The sequence below is a fragment of the Nanorana parkeri genome, unplaced genomic scaffold (genome assembly GCF_000935625.1).
Source record: "Nanorana parkeri isolate BGI_ZX_2015 unplaced genomic scaffold, ASM93562v1 scaffold1156, whole genome shotgun sequence".
NCBI classification, from domain to species: Eukaryota; Metazoa; Chordata; class Amphibia; order Anura; family Dicroglossidae; genus Nanorana; species Nanorana parkeri.
The window spans coordinates 4,990-22,345 of NW_017307424.1; the positions used below are offsets into that span (position 1 = coordinate 4,990).

At 38.2% G+C, this 17,356-nt stretch overlaps 1 protein-coding gene across 1 annotated transcript in view; it reads right to left on the reverse strand.

Annotated features, from left to right (window-relative positions):
* The window catches only part of LOC108796710 (cadherin-12-like), a gene marked incomplete at its 3' end in the record, with an annotated part of 109,396 nt that overhangs the window by 1,978 nt on the left and 90,062 nt on the right, over positions 1–17,356 (reverse strand). The window lies entirely within an intron of this gene.

Here is a 17,356-nt window from a genome sequence, read left to right on the forward strand (position 1 = left end):
TATATATATATTCTAAAAGAAAGAAAGGTCAAAGGGAAATACCTAATAATAAAAAAGACATCACCAAAAGCTTAGTTCTGCAAGCTTCATTGATATACAAAACTGTATGAATTTAGATACATCTGGCCCCACTGTCTATATTTCCCATTCCACTCTCAGTGCTATTGCATATTATTGTCACCATTTCTTCTTGGATGTTTATCATTAGAGAAAAAAAGTTAAACTAATCTAAAAAGGCATTATTTTTATTTCAACTATGCAGTATAATCCAATGGACTGTAGAGAAAATTAAATATATTTTTTTTTTACTTCAAGACTTTATACCACAATATCAAAACATTTATTTAAATAATAAAAGTAATAAAGGCAGTCATAAACTACTCTTCTTGCAATTACTTTGGGGAATAAGACTTGGGAAGAGATGTTATTTTCTTCAAATAGGGTTTTTTATTTAGTGTTTAATGCATAGCTTTATACTTGAAAGTGATAGTACTCCACACAGAAAATAATTTATCATGCTAACCTAGCTGACAAGCAGTAAATTCAATTTGAATACATAACTGATTGGTGATAAATGCTGTAATATGTGAAAAATTGCTTCATCATTTTGGGATAGACTGTCACTTTCATCACTGATGCACTCAGTGTCTCTGTTCAACTTCGGGTAATTTGATATATATATGCAACAGTATTTATAAAACAGCTCATATTTTATTCCAGACTCATCCCTCTTCCAATATATTTGTTATCAAAGCTCTTTGAAGTGACAATGGATGTGTACACAGATCATAAATGGCTGTGGTTAGTCAGTGTATGCTTGTTTGCTTGTGTGTATAGCTTGTTTCAGTAAGATTGGGTGCTATGTTACAAAAGAAGCACAATAATAGTAGAAAACAGTTTCTTAAAGTATCATTAGAAACAAGTTATTGAAAATGTTTGCTTTCTGTGAAGATTATATAGTGTGTATAATAAACAGGAAGCTTGCATATGTGTGAAACATTTTGCATGAGCATATCAGTACTGTGTGCCATATATATATATATATATATATATATATAAAAATGCCACCTGGGTCACATGATCCAATTTGTTGATTGTAAGATGAACCGCTAAATACACATATGAAATACATTTTTTAGAGCCTGCATCATCCCTCTCATAAAAGTATTAGCACAGCAGGGAGCATCATCACTCCAAAGCACATAACTCACAAGCACAAGAGGTTGACCTTCATAAAAATTAACAATGACTGAAAAAGCTGTAGTTATCTGCCGCCCATTTCTGTTGCTGGATAACGAACACAGACACTACTGTCACTGTAGCTGACATTCTAACAATACAAATTGATGCTAGCCATAGAACAGATTCCATCATTTTTTATTGAGACTACTCACTTGTAGCTGTTTTCTTAGCTACTCCCTTCCAACCAAAATACCTAGGAGGGAATTTATCAAAATCTGAAGCAGTTGCCCATAGCAACCAATCAGCTTATCTCTTCAGTTTTTTCAGTTAAGCTTTGAAAATTAAAGGTGGATGCTGATTGGTTGCCATGCACAGCTGCTCCAGATTTTGTCTGTTCCAGTTTTGATAAATTCCCTTCCTAGTATATTACCAACTGCTTTTCCTTAAAAATCAGAATATATCTACATTTATATGTACTTTAAAGGAAATAGATATATTTTGGAGGTCTGGCCATTAGCATAATTTGTTGCTACTGACATGCTCCATCATTGTCCCACCCCAAAATTGCATCTTCCCCTCTTCTAACTTTATATTTCTTCTACAATACACTTTTCATTTTTATCACAAAAATCCCTTCTTTTAAAATTAATTTTTAATACTTTTTATTCTCTAACTATTTCTGTGGCAAAATCAGATGGTTTCCCAAGCTATCTCTATGATGTGTGCTAGAAAAAAAAATCCTCTCCAAAGTATTTACTTTATCCACTAAAATTCACTTTGCAAAGGCAAACAGCCTCTGCTACTTTGGAAACTCAACCCTCCTTATTACAGGTTAATTCATTAAATGTCTTAATTTTAATCTGTATTGTTTCAAAAAAGCATGTGTAAACTAGAATTGTTTGTTTAATATGTTTATTGAGGTTGGTATGAAAGAGAAAAGGTCATATGTTCATATGTTTACATTAGTACACTATCAATTCTCCCTATGTAAGGAACTCCTCACTCTTGACAGAGCCCTAGTTCTGAGAAAAAGACAAAAAAATATGGGGATAGATATAAACATGTACATGTGTTGCCTAACCTACATTTTTCCATTTTGTACTTAAAGCCTCACCTAATGGTACTTGTGGACACTGTTGTTTAAGTATTGCCATCATGGTGTGACATTAGAAATTAATGGTGAGGTCAAAGTTATGGAATAGCAGGGCATCAGGCGCCAAGGTCTGGCTGTTGCAAGCTGTCAGTTCCTAACACCTCTGCCATGTTCATGCACTGAACACGGAGACGCATTTGCATACCATGACTAAACATCAGGGACATCTATTAATAACAATATAGATACAGACAGTAACTAAATTAACTGTTATGAAGAACTGGACTGTGGGGGGTGTATATAGCATATTAATAAACTCTAGACCTGATTCGCCAAATCCTGTGTGCCACATCACATTTTGTAACCAGATCCAGTTAACATTATCAAATGTCTAATTGATCAGTTGAAAGATGTTTTGGAAGCACACCTGCAAGCCTATTAACCATAATGTTAGAAGCTTCATGTCCTGATACAACAGAGAAATAGGGTGCTTTGTGACAAAATCTAGGGGGTCCTTGCCTTTCTAGGGTAGAATTGGTTAAACAATGTTAGTAGACAGTCTGCTACTTCTTCATTGAGGAGTTTATAACATTTTGTGGAAAGACCATCCAGGCCTGGGGCCTTCCCTAATGGAGATTGTTTAATATTGGAGAGTAGTTCATCAGTGGATATGTCAGCATTCACCTGCATGTTGTTACTTTAGGGCGAGAACAACTGGGGCAAGATTAGGTATAATCCAAAATAATTATCCTATCCCTTATGAGAAGAGGCTGAAGAACCAGAAATAAGTAAATTAATGAGAAAACTCTGTGAAGTTGAGAATAATTGTTGTAATCCCTGTCAAGGGGGTACAGGTGCTTCCAGGCATCCATGAAATCTCCAGCTTGAAGCAGAGTTTTCAGGTGGTTATCCTGAGTGGTGATTCTTTTTTGTGGAAGTAGAAGGAGAAGCAGATCCATTGTTCAGATGATGACCTCATTCATGTCCTCCCTCCTGTTAAGTACAGGAGAAGAGCTTCCTTGTAGTGTTCCTCACAGAAGGTTTTATTATTATCATTTGGGCAATATGCATCGATCAGTACAAGTTCACCATTGCCTTGTTGCAGATTAGTGTAAGCCCACTGTCCTTTCTTAGCCAGGTGTGTCCAAATTATATCACAGTCAAAGATATTTAAAATTTTTGCAAACAGAGGAATTCATGTTTTACAAGTTGCGTGAAGGTTGTCTGCTTTGAGTGTCTTTACTGAATGAATTGTAGAAAAAATTATTTTTTTTACCAATGATGCCTTGATTGAAACTTACAATTAAAAAGCAGGTACTCAACAGAGTTGCTCAAAACATTTAGAAACTGTCAAATATTTATATATAAACTAACTGAGCTCTGTCAAAATGTTGACAATAAAATTCGGATGCTTACTTATCTTTGCTGAAAGACCTGTGAGTGCCTCTATACTTACTTTGGAATTTTATGGATATTTTTGTGGATGAGTACCCGGGCTTTTACCTTACAATTAGAGTGTGGTGGCTACCCCTGCGACTATATATATATATATAACACACACACACACACACACTAAAACACAGCTCAGCTCAAGACACAAAGCAGAGCAACCATAAATTCCAATAAAACAGCAGTATCAAAAACAGTACTTTGTCTTGAAAGCCTCTTAATGCCCTATTGTAAATAATCATAAACAGTCTAGTGAGGGATACACACCTGTCAGACTGGGGGTAGTGGTTTATAATGACATACCACTCTGATGGAATTTGTTTCATCAAAAAATGATTATGCTTACACATAGGAAAATAATAACACATGGGTTCACACTGAACACGGCTATATTGCCAGGTCCAGGGGACTGATGGGAAACATTTCAACTCCAAGGAGAAACATACCTCAGGAATATACCATGTTTGGTGTCTGACCAACCATATTTTCATTCTTTTCAATATTAGGTTGGTTGTCAGAGTGTTCAATCTTGTCAGGTGGAAATATAAATACATTCATAAATGTTAGCATTAAAGTGAAACTGAAGCCAGTTCTACTTTTATTGATAACATAATGGAGGAATATGACCCCTGCCAGATTATTTTGGTATCTGTGTCCCACTGGGGAGATTTTTCTTTACTTCCTGTCCAACAACCGAAACTTGAAGTGAGAAGAAAACCCTCTGAATTGAGGGAAATCCCTGGTGGTCAGCAGGGTTGCCAAAACTAGTGTCCCTATTGGAAGAATTTTTCTTTTAACTTTCACTTTCAGTGATAACAGTCACAAAGACAAATGAGAGTGTGAATCTCTCTAATAGGAACGCAGACAGAAATGGAAACCTGACAGGCTTTCTAATCCCTCTCCACTTTATCCAAAACTAAAGAAAAAAGTTTTAGTTTCAGTGTAAGGGAGTGTCTGCTAGAGCCTCATAAAACATCTCAACATTCATTTAGCACACCGTTCAGACACTTGAGGGTCTATTCACTAAGCTGCCGTAGGCAGCCGAGTGAATGACCGACCTGAAGTGAATTGAGCCGAACACTGTTCGGCTATTCACTTCAGGCCTGTACAGCTGATTGCAGCCGTGTGTCGGCTGAAATCAGCCGTACATCGGCTTGCTTCACATGGCTTCGGGTCGGCCGAACATGCTCAGCATGTTTGGCTGACCCGAAGTGCAGAAGGAGTTCGACTCGAGAGGGACCGAGCAGAACAGAAAAATAGTTTTTAAAGTTTTTAAAAAGTAAAAAGAAAACGGTTGTGCGGAGCTAGCAGTGACAGCTAGCTCCACCCAACAGTTTTCTATTGTCCAGCGGTTCTGCTGTCGTAAAAAAAAAGAAAAAAAAATCTCCCAGGCACTCTGGGAGCTTCCCGCTCCCGGCTGCCCAGGAGAGAAACACTGATTTTTTATTTGTCTTTCTTTATTCTGACACAGAGCCGTGTCAGAATAGAAAAAAAATGTTTTTGCCCATTGGAATGCATTGCTAGATTCCTATTGGCATTTTCAATTTGCAATAGCCAACAATAGTAAACTAGCATTGTACCCGCCCTCTGCTGATGGACCTGATGGAGAACTGCAGCAGACGGCGGGTACAATTCTAGTTTACTATTTGCTATTGCAAATTGAAATAGACAATAGGAATCTAGCAATGCATTCCAATGGGCAAATTTTGTTTTCTATTCTGACACAGCTCCGTGTCAGAATAAAAAAAAAAACCACGTTCGGGAGCTGTACGGACTATAGTGAATAGCCCGTACAGCACCCTTTTGGTTCTACTGAACCGAAGGGGTCCTGGAGCCGAAGCTAGCCGAAGCTATGGCTAGATCCTTCGGCAGCTTAGTGAATAGACCCTTTGGACTGGTTATGTTAATTCTGTAAATGCCCTCTTATGAAACCAGAAATTATGGCCACATCTGCAGCTTGGGAGCTCTATATTAGCATTCCAGTTTCATACTTATGCAAAGAGTAATTTATTAGAGCCAGTGACATTTGTGGGTATAAAGGGTACACTGCAATGTTAACCAGCCCCAATAATGTCATAAAAAAATAAACTCTCAATCAGCTAGCACTTATAATGTTATCCCATGAGCTCAAAATCTCTGCAAAGTGTGAGGCTGAGGTTGTAATACCATCACAAACTCGTGCTCATCTAGTTAAACCAGGAGTGGACAAATTAATCTGGAATTTCAGGAGCAATTAGCCAGCCTGTTTAATCCTAGAGCCAACAGGGCTTTTTTTTATGAGCCAGCTCCATTGAAAGTAACTAGAGAAATCATCAAAAGATTGATGGCCCTAGCTGTAACATTTAGGGAGCATTGGCTACCTGGCTCCTGGGATTTGTAAAATGTGTATTGTTTCCCCAGGGTGACCCCATAATATAAATGAGAGTATCCAAATGTTATCACATCTAATGTATTTTAAAACTCAATGATGTTCTGTAACAAAATAAGTAGCAAAAAAAGGGAAGAGAAGCTCGCTTATGCGTAGGTGCTGCACGAGCTGGAAGACATTACTGAAGACCGATCAACAAGAGTTAGTCAAAAAAGTATCTTTTTTCAAAAATTGTATCAAAAAGAGTCTATATACTGTATATTGCACCATATCCTTATCACATCTAAAAGATTGACAACGTTGTCATGATTCCTCACACACATGCATATATACATACATACAAACAGATGGGCTGTAATCATCTATGCTGGAGAATATAATGTGATTAGGATTCAAATTGCAGAACTCCCAGTGTACTATCTGCTAGTCAGACTGAACCTGGTTATTGAAAAAATATAACATAAAAATAATCGATTAAAGGATTGAAAAAATACACATTTGGATAATGCTTAATACAGACTAATCACAGGAAATTGTTGATCGGTCTTCAATAACATCTTCCAGCTTGTGCAGCACCTACGCCTAAACGAGCTTCTCTTCCCTTTTTTGCTCCTGGGATTTGTACAGCCAGGTGTCAAACAGAAAATCACTCTAAATTGTAATTAACAGCCACAAAAAAACAACTTTGTGTTTGTTTCATAAAACAAAAATAAAACAGTTGTCAGCCTTTTGACAGCCTTGCCAGCTCCAAGTTCTCATTCTGTTGAAAAAACAGCTCCTTTTATATACTTTGAGATCCCATCTTCAATCAAGCAACTGTAGCATCTCTGTCAGGTCCAAAAATTAAAGTCGGAGCCCCCTTCGCTCAGGAGGGAGACCTCACAGCCTGGACCACTATTATATCCATGTTGGTCTACACCCTGAGAGTGTTTATCACAATATGTATTATCATAGAATAGCTGTATTATAATATTAATGTACAAAAATCTAAGCTGTTAGACAACCCACAGATTATCACTAGAAAAACTTCTAATAGTTTAAAGAAGAACTCCAAGGAAAATGTTATTAACTCTTGCAGTAGGGCTACCCCTGCACTGCAAGGGTTAACTGCTCATTTGTGTCTAGGTGTTAAAAAAGCTATACTCATCTCAACTGCCAAGGTGACTTCCTGCTTCTCCAGTCACTGAAGCTTTCTTCCTCTTCTGCTGCACAAATTAAATGCTCTTCAGCATCCTCACATTTATAAACTTGTATAGAACATGATGTCGCAAGGACCTAGTGGCAAATGAGCAGTTAACCCTTGCTGGGCGGGGATATCCCATTGCAGGGGTTATTGAAATGCTTTAATGGATTTCTTCTTTAAACTAATCAGACTAGTGAAAGAAAAAAATTGATTGGCTTCTCATGGACCAGCACACCCAAACTGATTCATTAAAGCAACCACAAAATACAAAAATGTGCTTATATAATAAATGTCTATGAGATTTTGAGGGTAAAGCAGGTAAACCCATAGCTAACAGATCAAGAAACTGATCAACTGAGGCGCATTATCACACATCTCATGTTGCATTAAGGCAGCCTATTCATTAATATTACATACATGACACTATTTTAGCAACCCAGTGCACAACAACATGTGGTATATGCATTGTGGTATGCTGCAGAGTGTTGTACTCTACTGCACATTGCGTTGAATTGCCATTCACAATGGCACCATAACACAATGCACATAGAGCAGGAGTGTTGCCAAGAGTTGCAAAATTGCGTGTTAACATGCATGTTTTAACAAATATGGCCATAAGAAGGGTTAACTTTGTGCACAGCTGTGTTTCCATGCACTGCACACAAAAAAAGCCTGTGTAAATGTGCCATTTTGTTGGATGATATGATCAATAAAAATGTTAGTTTTTTAAAGAAAATCCTAATTCATTATTACTTTCTTCCTAATTAATTGCCACTTTAATGTTACAAGTTGTCAAAAGCCAATTAATAAAACCTTGTTTTATACTTTAATATATGCTAAAGGACTGATCCACATTTTCATATATACATTTTTATATATTTAACAGAAACATCCATTGATGGTAACAACCATGCTTAGAATTATGTTTATTTAGTTGCCAATTATGTATAAAAAAAAAGGTTGATGAAAGCCCCCTCAACCACAATGTTTAAAGTAATATTCCATCTTCACATAATCAATAGTTTCTGTACTATACATGTGAATTCAGAACCCGCATGTGTTATTTATTAGTAATAGATCCTCTGCTTAAGACCTTGCAGGCATCAAAACTCTTTCTTCCATTGAAATTTGAATTGCTTTTTTCATAGATTTATAACACAATCACCCTTGGAGACATCATCATAGTTACGCTTCCCAATATTAATATAGGGTTAAGAAAATGTAAGATGCAGGTTACCGGGTAATCTATCATGTCTGAATTATACTGCTTTATTCAGCTTGTATTTATGTATTATGAAAAAGCCCCCAGGTATATCAGTATGCACATTTTACACACAGTGTATATATAGTAGAGGCAAATAAAAAAATGTTGTCAGGGCTTGTTAAGTGAACAACATCCTTATGTTAAAGTTAAGCAAATAACCTTGACTGGTCATTAAAAAATATTTTTTTAAACTTTTCTATTACCTCACATCTAAATTAATTAAAGGAGAACTATGGGGTCAGTGTTTTTCCCCATAGTTCTCCTTAGGTTCCTCCCGTTACCCTAAGCTCAGTATACCGCGAGCTACAGCTCGCGATATACTGAGACGCCGCAGCTGAAGCGGACCCTGACGTCTGGATCCGCCCAGCTGCGTGAGTGACAGCTGGCTCTGCCTATCTAGAGGCAGAGCCAGCTGTACCCGCCCCCTCCCCCGTCCGTTCTGCCAGTCAGCGCTGGCAGATCGGAGCGGGGAGAGGGGAATCCAGCCCCTCCCCTGTCATGGCAGAGAGCCGTAACAGGACGAGAGGTGAGCGAACCCGGTATGTGTTCGCTCACCTCCAGATCTACTGAGCCGACCTGTGACAGTCTCATTGTCACAGGTCGGCTAGAACTATGAGGTGAGTGGAAATCACTCATCTCATCGATCTCCTTTAAGGACATAAGAATAATTATGTATGTATGATGTAGGTTCTTTGACATTGACATTGGATGAAGCAACCACAAATTAATTAATCAAACACACTGATACCCTTCTTTAAAACATTCTTCTGCAAACTGTCAGATTTTTTCCAAACAGTCACATATTTAAATGTAATGTAAAAGATGGATTAAAAATGGTATCCTGCACATCTTAAATAATAAGTTTTAATAATAAGAGAAGGTTGAAGGATCGGTCTAAGTACAAGCTGGTTTCGAGGATCAGGGGAGTATAACCTTTTAAAATCTCTGTAATATTGGTGTGGAAAGACCGCTCATTTGAGGAAACATCAATGGTGCATCATGGAGATCCTAACACCATAAAGGAGAGGAGTTAAAGGCTGAATTTTGAGGATTGCTGTTTCATCTCTGGTGAGTGGATAAGAAAGTTAGATCACATGAAGTAATTCATCCGTACACGTGTGTTTTTCTATGAACTGTTAGCAATATTTATTGAAACACTATTTGTTAGTTTTTAAAACATTTGTAACACTAACTTTCACGGAAATATTTATGGTCATTTGATTTTTTACAAATTCCCTGCTAGGATCACAGAAGGAGAAAACTATTAAGGTGGGAGATAGCGTGGTGCACTTTTGGTTTATTCTATTTGTATATGTGATGGATTACTTTGCATAACATTTAAAACACTGATTTCCACAGAATTATTTATGGATATGTGATTATTAAAAAATTCTCTGTTAGGATCACAGACGAGGAAAAGTGATAAGGTGGGATATAGCACGGTGCACTTTGGTGTTATATGCTTAGAGATTTGCTCCAGTTTCTGTGCCTGAATAGACTGGGGAGCTTTGAACCGGCCTGTGTGGTGAAAAACCCAACTAGTGGTGAGATGCAGCCTGTGTGGCAGTTTGTTAAATAGGGAGATAGGTGCTTGGGGCATCACAAGATTGCACCATGCTGATAGGCAGTGAAACTGTGTCTGGTCAGTTGCCAATTGGCAAGGATTTTTTTCATGTTCTCTTTTGTTTTTGCTAATTTTGTTTGTACATAGGGGTCTATTCACAAAGCTGCCGAAGGATCTGGCCGTAGCTTCGGCCGATCCTTCGGCTAGCTTCGGCCCCAGGACCCCTTCGGTTCAGGAGAACCGAGGGGGTGCTGTACGGGCTATTCACAATAGCCCGTACAGCTCCCGATCACGGCCGAGCAGCTCAGTCGAGCGCTGAGCCGTGCTGAAAGCCGAAGCTGGCCGAGCGGCCGGCCATTGGCCGGCCGACAGCCTGCTTCTGACAGCTGGGCGGAGCCAGCCGTGATCTTACGGCTGGCTCCGGCCACTTGCAGAGAGATCAGCGTCCCTGGTTACCTGCTAACCAGGGACACTGATCTCCAAATAGCTGACTCTCCCTGGCACCCCGGGAGTCTCCTGCTCCCGGCAGCCAAGGAGAGAAACAGTGCTGTGTGTTTTTTTTTTCTTTATTCTGACACGAGCGATGTCAGAATAGAGAAAAAAAAAGACGAATTCCCATTCAAAAGCATTGGGAGTTTACTATTGGCTATTTCAAATTGCAATAGCCAATAGTAAACTAGCATTGTACCCGCCCTCTTTTGCAGTTCCCCATCAGGTCCATCAGCAGAGGGCGGGTACAATGCTAGTTTACTATTGGCTATTGCAAATTGAAATAGCCAATAGTAAACTCTTGAAGAAAAAAAGACAGAGCTGTGTTTCTCTCCTTGGCGGCCGGGAGCGGGGGGCTCCCGGGGCGCCAGGGAGAGTTTTAAAAAATGTGTAACTTTTTTTTTTTACAGCAGCAGAGCCGCCGGACAATAGGAAACTATTGGTCGGAGCTAGCTGTCACTGCTAGCTCTGCACAATCGTTTTCTATTTACTTTTTTCTACTTTTTTCACTCTTTTTCTGTTCTGCTCGGTGCCTCTGAGGGACCGAGCAGAACAGCCGAGCCAAATGCCGCTCGGCGGCATTCGGCTATTCTCTCACTGCTGTTCGGGATCTTTCAGAATAGCCCGAACAGCAGTGTGAAGCCTGCCGGAGGTTCGGCTCAGCCGATCCAGATGTTGGATCGGCTGAGTCGAACTCCTTCTGCACTTCGGGTCAGCCGAACATGCTGAGCATGTTCGGCTGATCCGAAGCCACACGAAGCAAGCCGATGTACGGCTGATTTCAGCCGATATACGGCTGAAATCAGCCGTACCAGCCTGAAGTGAATAGCCGAATGGTGTTCGGCTCACTTCACTTCTGATCGGTCATTCACTCGGCTGCCCTCGGCAGCTTTGTGAATAGACCCCATAGTGTAAATAAACTGCATGTGTGTTTTCACCAGAAAAATCATAGTTTGCTGTGCCTGTTTATTATGTGGTGAACTCATCCAGGGAGTCACACATACCCACTTCCGAGCTAACACCCTCACACTACATATTTTTGAAATATGTAGTTATTAGATTGCAGAAGCAGTGAAAGAAAAAATAAATGAATTTGCCAGACCAATCAAAGTGAATGAATCCTTGAGTATGGCCTCATACCTCCTAGCTGCAGGATCCTTAAAGACCATTAGAGTCTATTATGGCATATAGCTGGATCTACAACAGGTACTTTCTACTTTTTATAAGTAGTCTACCTCATTAGGCATTGCTGGGCAATGCACTTAGGGTGTGGACACTCTATCAGACCTTGGCCAGTTGCCATAAAACATCTCCCCATGAAGGACTCCACAGAAAAAGTCTTAGCAAGCTTGGGCCTTTTCGGGGAACCCATTACGGTGACCTTTGGATCAGAGAACGTAGGTGGCTGCCAATGGCAAGCAAGGGCACACTAAGTACATAAGGAACTCAGTAGTGTCCTTAAGCTTAGGGGAGATAGTGGCAGAATAAGATGATTGTAAAGAATGTCACCAGCACACCAAAGATCCATTTAAAATCACCAAATGTTAATTTTTATTGAACAATTTGTCAAATGGAAACAAGCGCTTTAAGGACCTCACATGGTCCCTTCATCAAGCTTTGACATCAACGGTGTCAAAGCCTGATGAAGGGACCCTGCAAGGTCCCAAAAGCGCTTGTTTCCATTTGACCAATTATCTGTAAAAAATAAGTCAAAGTAACTGGATGTACTGTATTTTTCTTGAAGACGTACGAAAATACATCAAGTCCAGTTGGCTTGACTTATTTTTTTACAGATATATCATGATCTGGATGAATGAGAACCTTTTATTTGACAAATTGTTCAATAAAATGAACATTTTGTGATTCTAAAAGGATCTTCAGTGTGCTGGTGACATTTTTTACAATCATACTATGCATACAACGGTGCCATCTGCTGTAATATCAAGCACCCTCCCCATCATCTGGGACTTCCGGTAAGGAGTGCATCAAGAACCTTTACATTATTCATAGTGACAGAATAAGCCTCCTCCTACACGGAGTCCTCAGATGCAGCGGATGACTGCTCCTCTACCTCTCCTTCCTTGTTTAGTCTCTCATCTGGAAACATGGCACTCACCTTGGGGAGATTCAAGAAGAATCCTGTAGCTACTTGTGACCCTTGCATCCATAGGGTCCTTAAAATAAGCTCAATATTACCTATAAAATTAGCCATTCAAGCAGAAAATTCCTAGTTGCTAGGATAGGTGGAATGTGGCACACCTGAGGGAGCAATGGCAGTACCAGAGGAGAGAGAACTGACCCAGGAAAGGGGCAAGGGTCTTCCATCCCAGGACCCTCAGGAGAATCCTGTTTTACCCTCCCATGTCCCTTGGCAGATTATGAGCTGACATGCCCCTGTGATCCATTACCTTTGTGTATAATCTCAGAATAAGATCAACCATAGCACTGTGAAGGGGTTCCCAGGAGCGTGCTCACTATGACCAGAGTGGGCAAGAAGAGGAGTGCAACCATCCTGGTGTCCAAGTACTTGAGGATTGCAGGCACCCAAACCAGCGTTAGCTGGTTTAGGGGTGCGTCCGGTGGCTAAGGCAGCTGTGGTGAGCACCCAATTATATGCCAAGACCAAGAAGTGAGAACAAAATTGCACCAAGCATGTGCAAGTGCACCAAGCAAGATACCAGCAGTACCTGGGACTCTGTGTCATAGTGCCCCCTGGCTGCAGGAAGAGAAATAGGCAGTGTCAATTGAACAGCCACACACAGAGCCAATCAGAGTATAGGCAGAATATAACAGTCCAGCCCTTGCCTTGACTGCAACACTCTTTCTAAACACAGTCACACTGCTGAGCATGAGCAGTGTACAGGAGAGGATATGAGGGGCAGAAAGAGAGCCATGTGGATAGCCCCTGGGACCCAAGAGCACATATAAAACAGAAGACACAAAACCAACTTATCAGCAGACCCACTGACACATTGGGTACGGAGAGTGGGGCTTCTACTGCAACTTTTGTCTTCAGGTGGTTATAGTCTCACTTTCAAGGGGGTCTTCAGGGAAAGGATACCACCTGTCAGTAAGAGTCAGTAATTTTAAGCAATATAAGTCAGTAATTTTTCTTTTATGTTCATTCATTATCTATTTCCATCCATTTTCTATCATTATTTCTCTCCTTATGCATTAACAAAATTATACTTTAATGACTATGCCCAAATGACATTTAGATTGCCAATTTGTTCATTACCATGGGAATACATTAGCTATTAATAGCTGCAAGCAAAATGTTATAAAATACATGTTTTGAAGGAAAAAATATTTTGCTGGACCCAGATTTTAATGTTATTGTGCTATCAACAAGTGTGTGCCTATTATTTACAAGACTTAATTAGAATACATTCTTAAAATACTTGGTCAAATTCATATTGTACAAGAATTAAAATATATCTATTGATGAAATGTTTGAATCTTTATTCACAGCACCTTACTATTTTAGAAGAAAAAAGTAGGAGTTGTTTCTCATTTTATTTTCAGAGATTAAAATAATAACCAGTTAAAAGGAAAACGTGTTTTAACTTTTGGCAGAGGCTACATTAAAAGATGATGTTATTAATTGACAGTGGTTGGTTAAACCACATCCTGACTTCTACTTACATATATTCTAGTGGTTAAAAACATATAAACAAAGTCATGATACAGTGCTAAATAATGATAACGAAATCACCTATTTCAAAAAAAAAAATTGAATCATAACGTAATCAGGTACAAAACAAATTAATGGTGTGCAATTTCGAAAGTACATAAATCTACAAAAACAGTAGTGTCCAAATTTCAAAGAAATGATCCAGAAGAAATGCTCATCCGGCGTAAGTAGTACGTTAACAATGCAATTGTTGAAATTGTAATGTCCAAAAAATACAAAGGTCAAAATATTCATATTAACCTGTGCTGAAAATTGCTTCAATATAAATGCATATACCCCAAAGATACTCCAAAAGACCCTATCGTCATTAAACGTCTCATGATTAGATCAGCACTGTGATTATGCCACTTCTACAACCTATGCATTTTATTGAATTTGGGATCCCACAAGAGCTTATGGGGGCAGTGCTATCATTATATATGTATACCCTTTTCTGCAACCAACCCTATAAGATGAATATAAAACACCACTATACTAAAAATGCACTATGCTTAGCTTATTCAGACATTCGGTACTGCATCTGAAAATATGGACATTTTATATGGAAATTTGTTAGAGCCTACTTTAATATAGATAGACATTTTTAAATAACTATCAATATAAACTTAAAAAACAATGTATTTATTGTTGTATTGATCTCTATTAGCATTCAAACCTTCTGGTTTCCTAATGTTTATCTCATATACCCCAGAAATTTCATTTCTAGATATTCTTTTTAGGTTAGACCCTCTTCAGTGTCCCCTGAATTCTATGTACTAAACATTTTCCTCATAGGGTCTCTGTTATGGTATTTTAGGAAGTGAAGTGACACATGCTGCTTGAAATCTGTTTTGGTATTATAAACATGCTCTTTATTATTTTCTCTCAGTTTTTTAATTGCCCTTCTGCTACACATACATTATCATTATTATATTCTTCACCAGTTATGTTGGAAATAAAAGTTCTCCATCTCGTATGTCAACTGGCACATGTTCCACATGTGTGGAAACCTTTGCCATCAATTACTGTGGCATTGTTTTTAAAGGCGGTCAAGTCCCAACCAGGGAAACTGACCCTTTCTATTTGTCCTGGGAAGAATTGTCAAAAGCAGTGAAAAAGTGAGTTGTCATTGGAAAAGAAAAAGAGGGGACATTTTCCCTAACATTGGAGACATTTTCTGTCACTTTCTGTTGTGTCTTTACACAGAATGTGAACAATAAATAGTGTTTTATAATGAACAGTAGCATATGAAAAGTTAGCTGATGTTAGTGATAGGAAAGGATTTACTTTTCAATGGTAGCACCCCATCAGCTCCCGAGGAAGTCTCCATGGGATGCAATGCATAGGGTGTGGAGGCGGTGATATTATCATGTGCTGTGCTGCTCAAAGACTCTGCAAGAAAGTAGCATGTATTGTAGTATTACCATACCGTATTACAACGACATAAGATATTGATAAAGTAAAATGTTATTTTATTTGTAGGCAGCAATTGAGCTCAAAAGATACAGTGAAAAGATACCCTGTATCTTTTGGGGTAATTTGCTTTCCATTACAGTATGGAAGTCGTCCAGTGCTAAACAATCTATGGAATGTATTGGCAACCAGTATACCATGTTATTGGCATGCTTTTAACCAATTTATGTGCATATACTATTTTGTTGTAAATACCATTTCCAGACATACCTACCACATTGCCAAAAGAAACAGGTACCTTGGTCTGTGAAATGCGTTGAAGTCACTTGGTGTCTTTATTTCATGCTCATAGTATACATTTTAGCTTTGGTGGAACAGGATAAGTTTTAATATTTTTATTTTTTTACTTAAAGATTCATATTTAATGCGTGACCCTTTGAGGATTATAGAAACTTAAACATTGTTTACTTTATTTTGTTTTTTATGAATGTTATTTTGTTTCATTAAAATCTAATGTGTACACAGTCACTAATTATATGTGCATTCAGAAATATCAGTTAATTGAATTTTTCTTACTCCCAGTATGTAATTTCCCAGTAATACATACTGTGTATTCATGATAAAGCCTTGAAAACTATCTCTATACACTTGTGTTTTACAATTGTATTACTATTTAGAAGTAATTAAGACCCAGCAACATAAAAATAAAATGTTTAATTCACTCTAGATGCATTTATGGAACTAAAGTGTTGTGTTTCCATAACAAATGCAAAACAAATGATACTGCTGTACCCTATGGCAAATAGTGATTTTAATTAATTAGTTCAGAGACCAGTTACTATTCTAAGCACATTACATCAACAATAAGCGATTTTTGTTAAGCCACGCAAACTGTAATTTACTTCAGTTTCATAGAACAATAGTCCAGATGATTAGCCATTTAGATATTCGTTTTATCAATGACAAGTGTTTGTACTGAAACTTGCAGATACAACATGTTGCATGAAATCTATAATATTATTATGAAGCCTGATGAAATATGCTCTATTGTCAAATATAATAGGGTAATAATGAATGCCTGCAAAATATGAGCCCATTATGCAAATTTCACAGCTTGGTTGTCTTTTCTAAAATAAATAACTACTAATTATTAGCACAATGGAGGCATGACAGAAAATAAATAGTCATTCATTTTCACTTAATTTGTGAGTGTCGGTTTTATGACCATAAGACAGAGAAATAAAGACATAGGGAAAGGCTGATGAATACATACAAGCAAGAACTTTTGTTACTGCCTTTCAAAGAGCATTGTACAAAATCAAACTGTGTCAAATTAAATGTTTTTTATATGTATACAAACAGATGCCTTGCCAAACATTAGCTTAATACTTCTTAATTTCTATTAATAAATAGGGAGGATGGAGTCACCCATAATTTATTTCACTACTGATTGAAGGTAATTGGACCCAGATTTTGTTTAAATAGAGAATTTTAGCCCAATTATCCTGTTCAAGTTAAACTTTGTTCCCACCTTCCCACAACAATCTACTGGTCTTTTAAGGTAAAGGGCAGTTCTATTGATAACTAGAGTGATTTGGGAGGCATAAAGGTGGGGCACAAAGCTCACATTTTAGGAGTATATATTTACATTTAAATGTAGTTGCATTTATCTTTACAT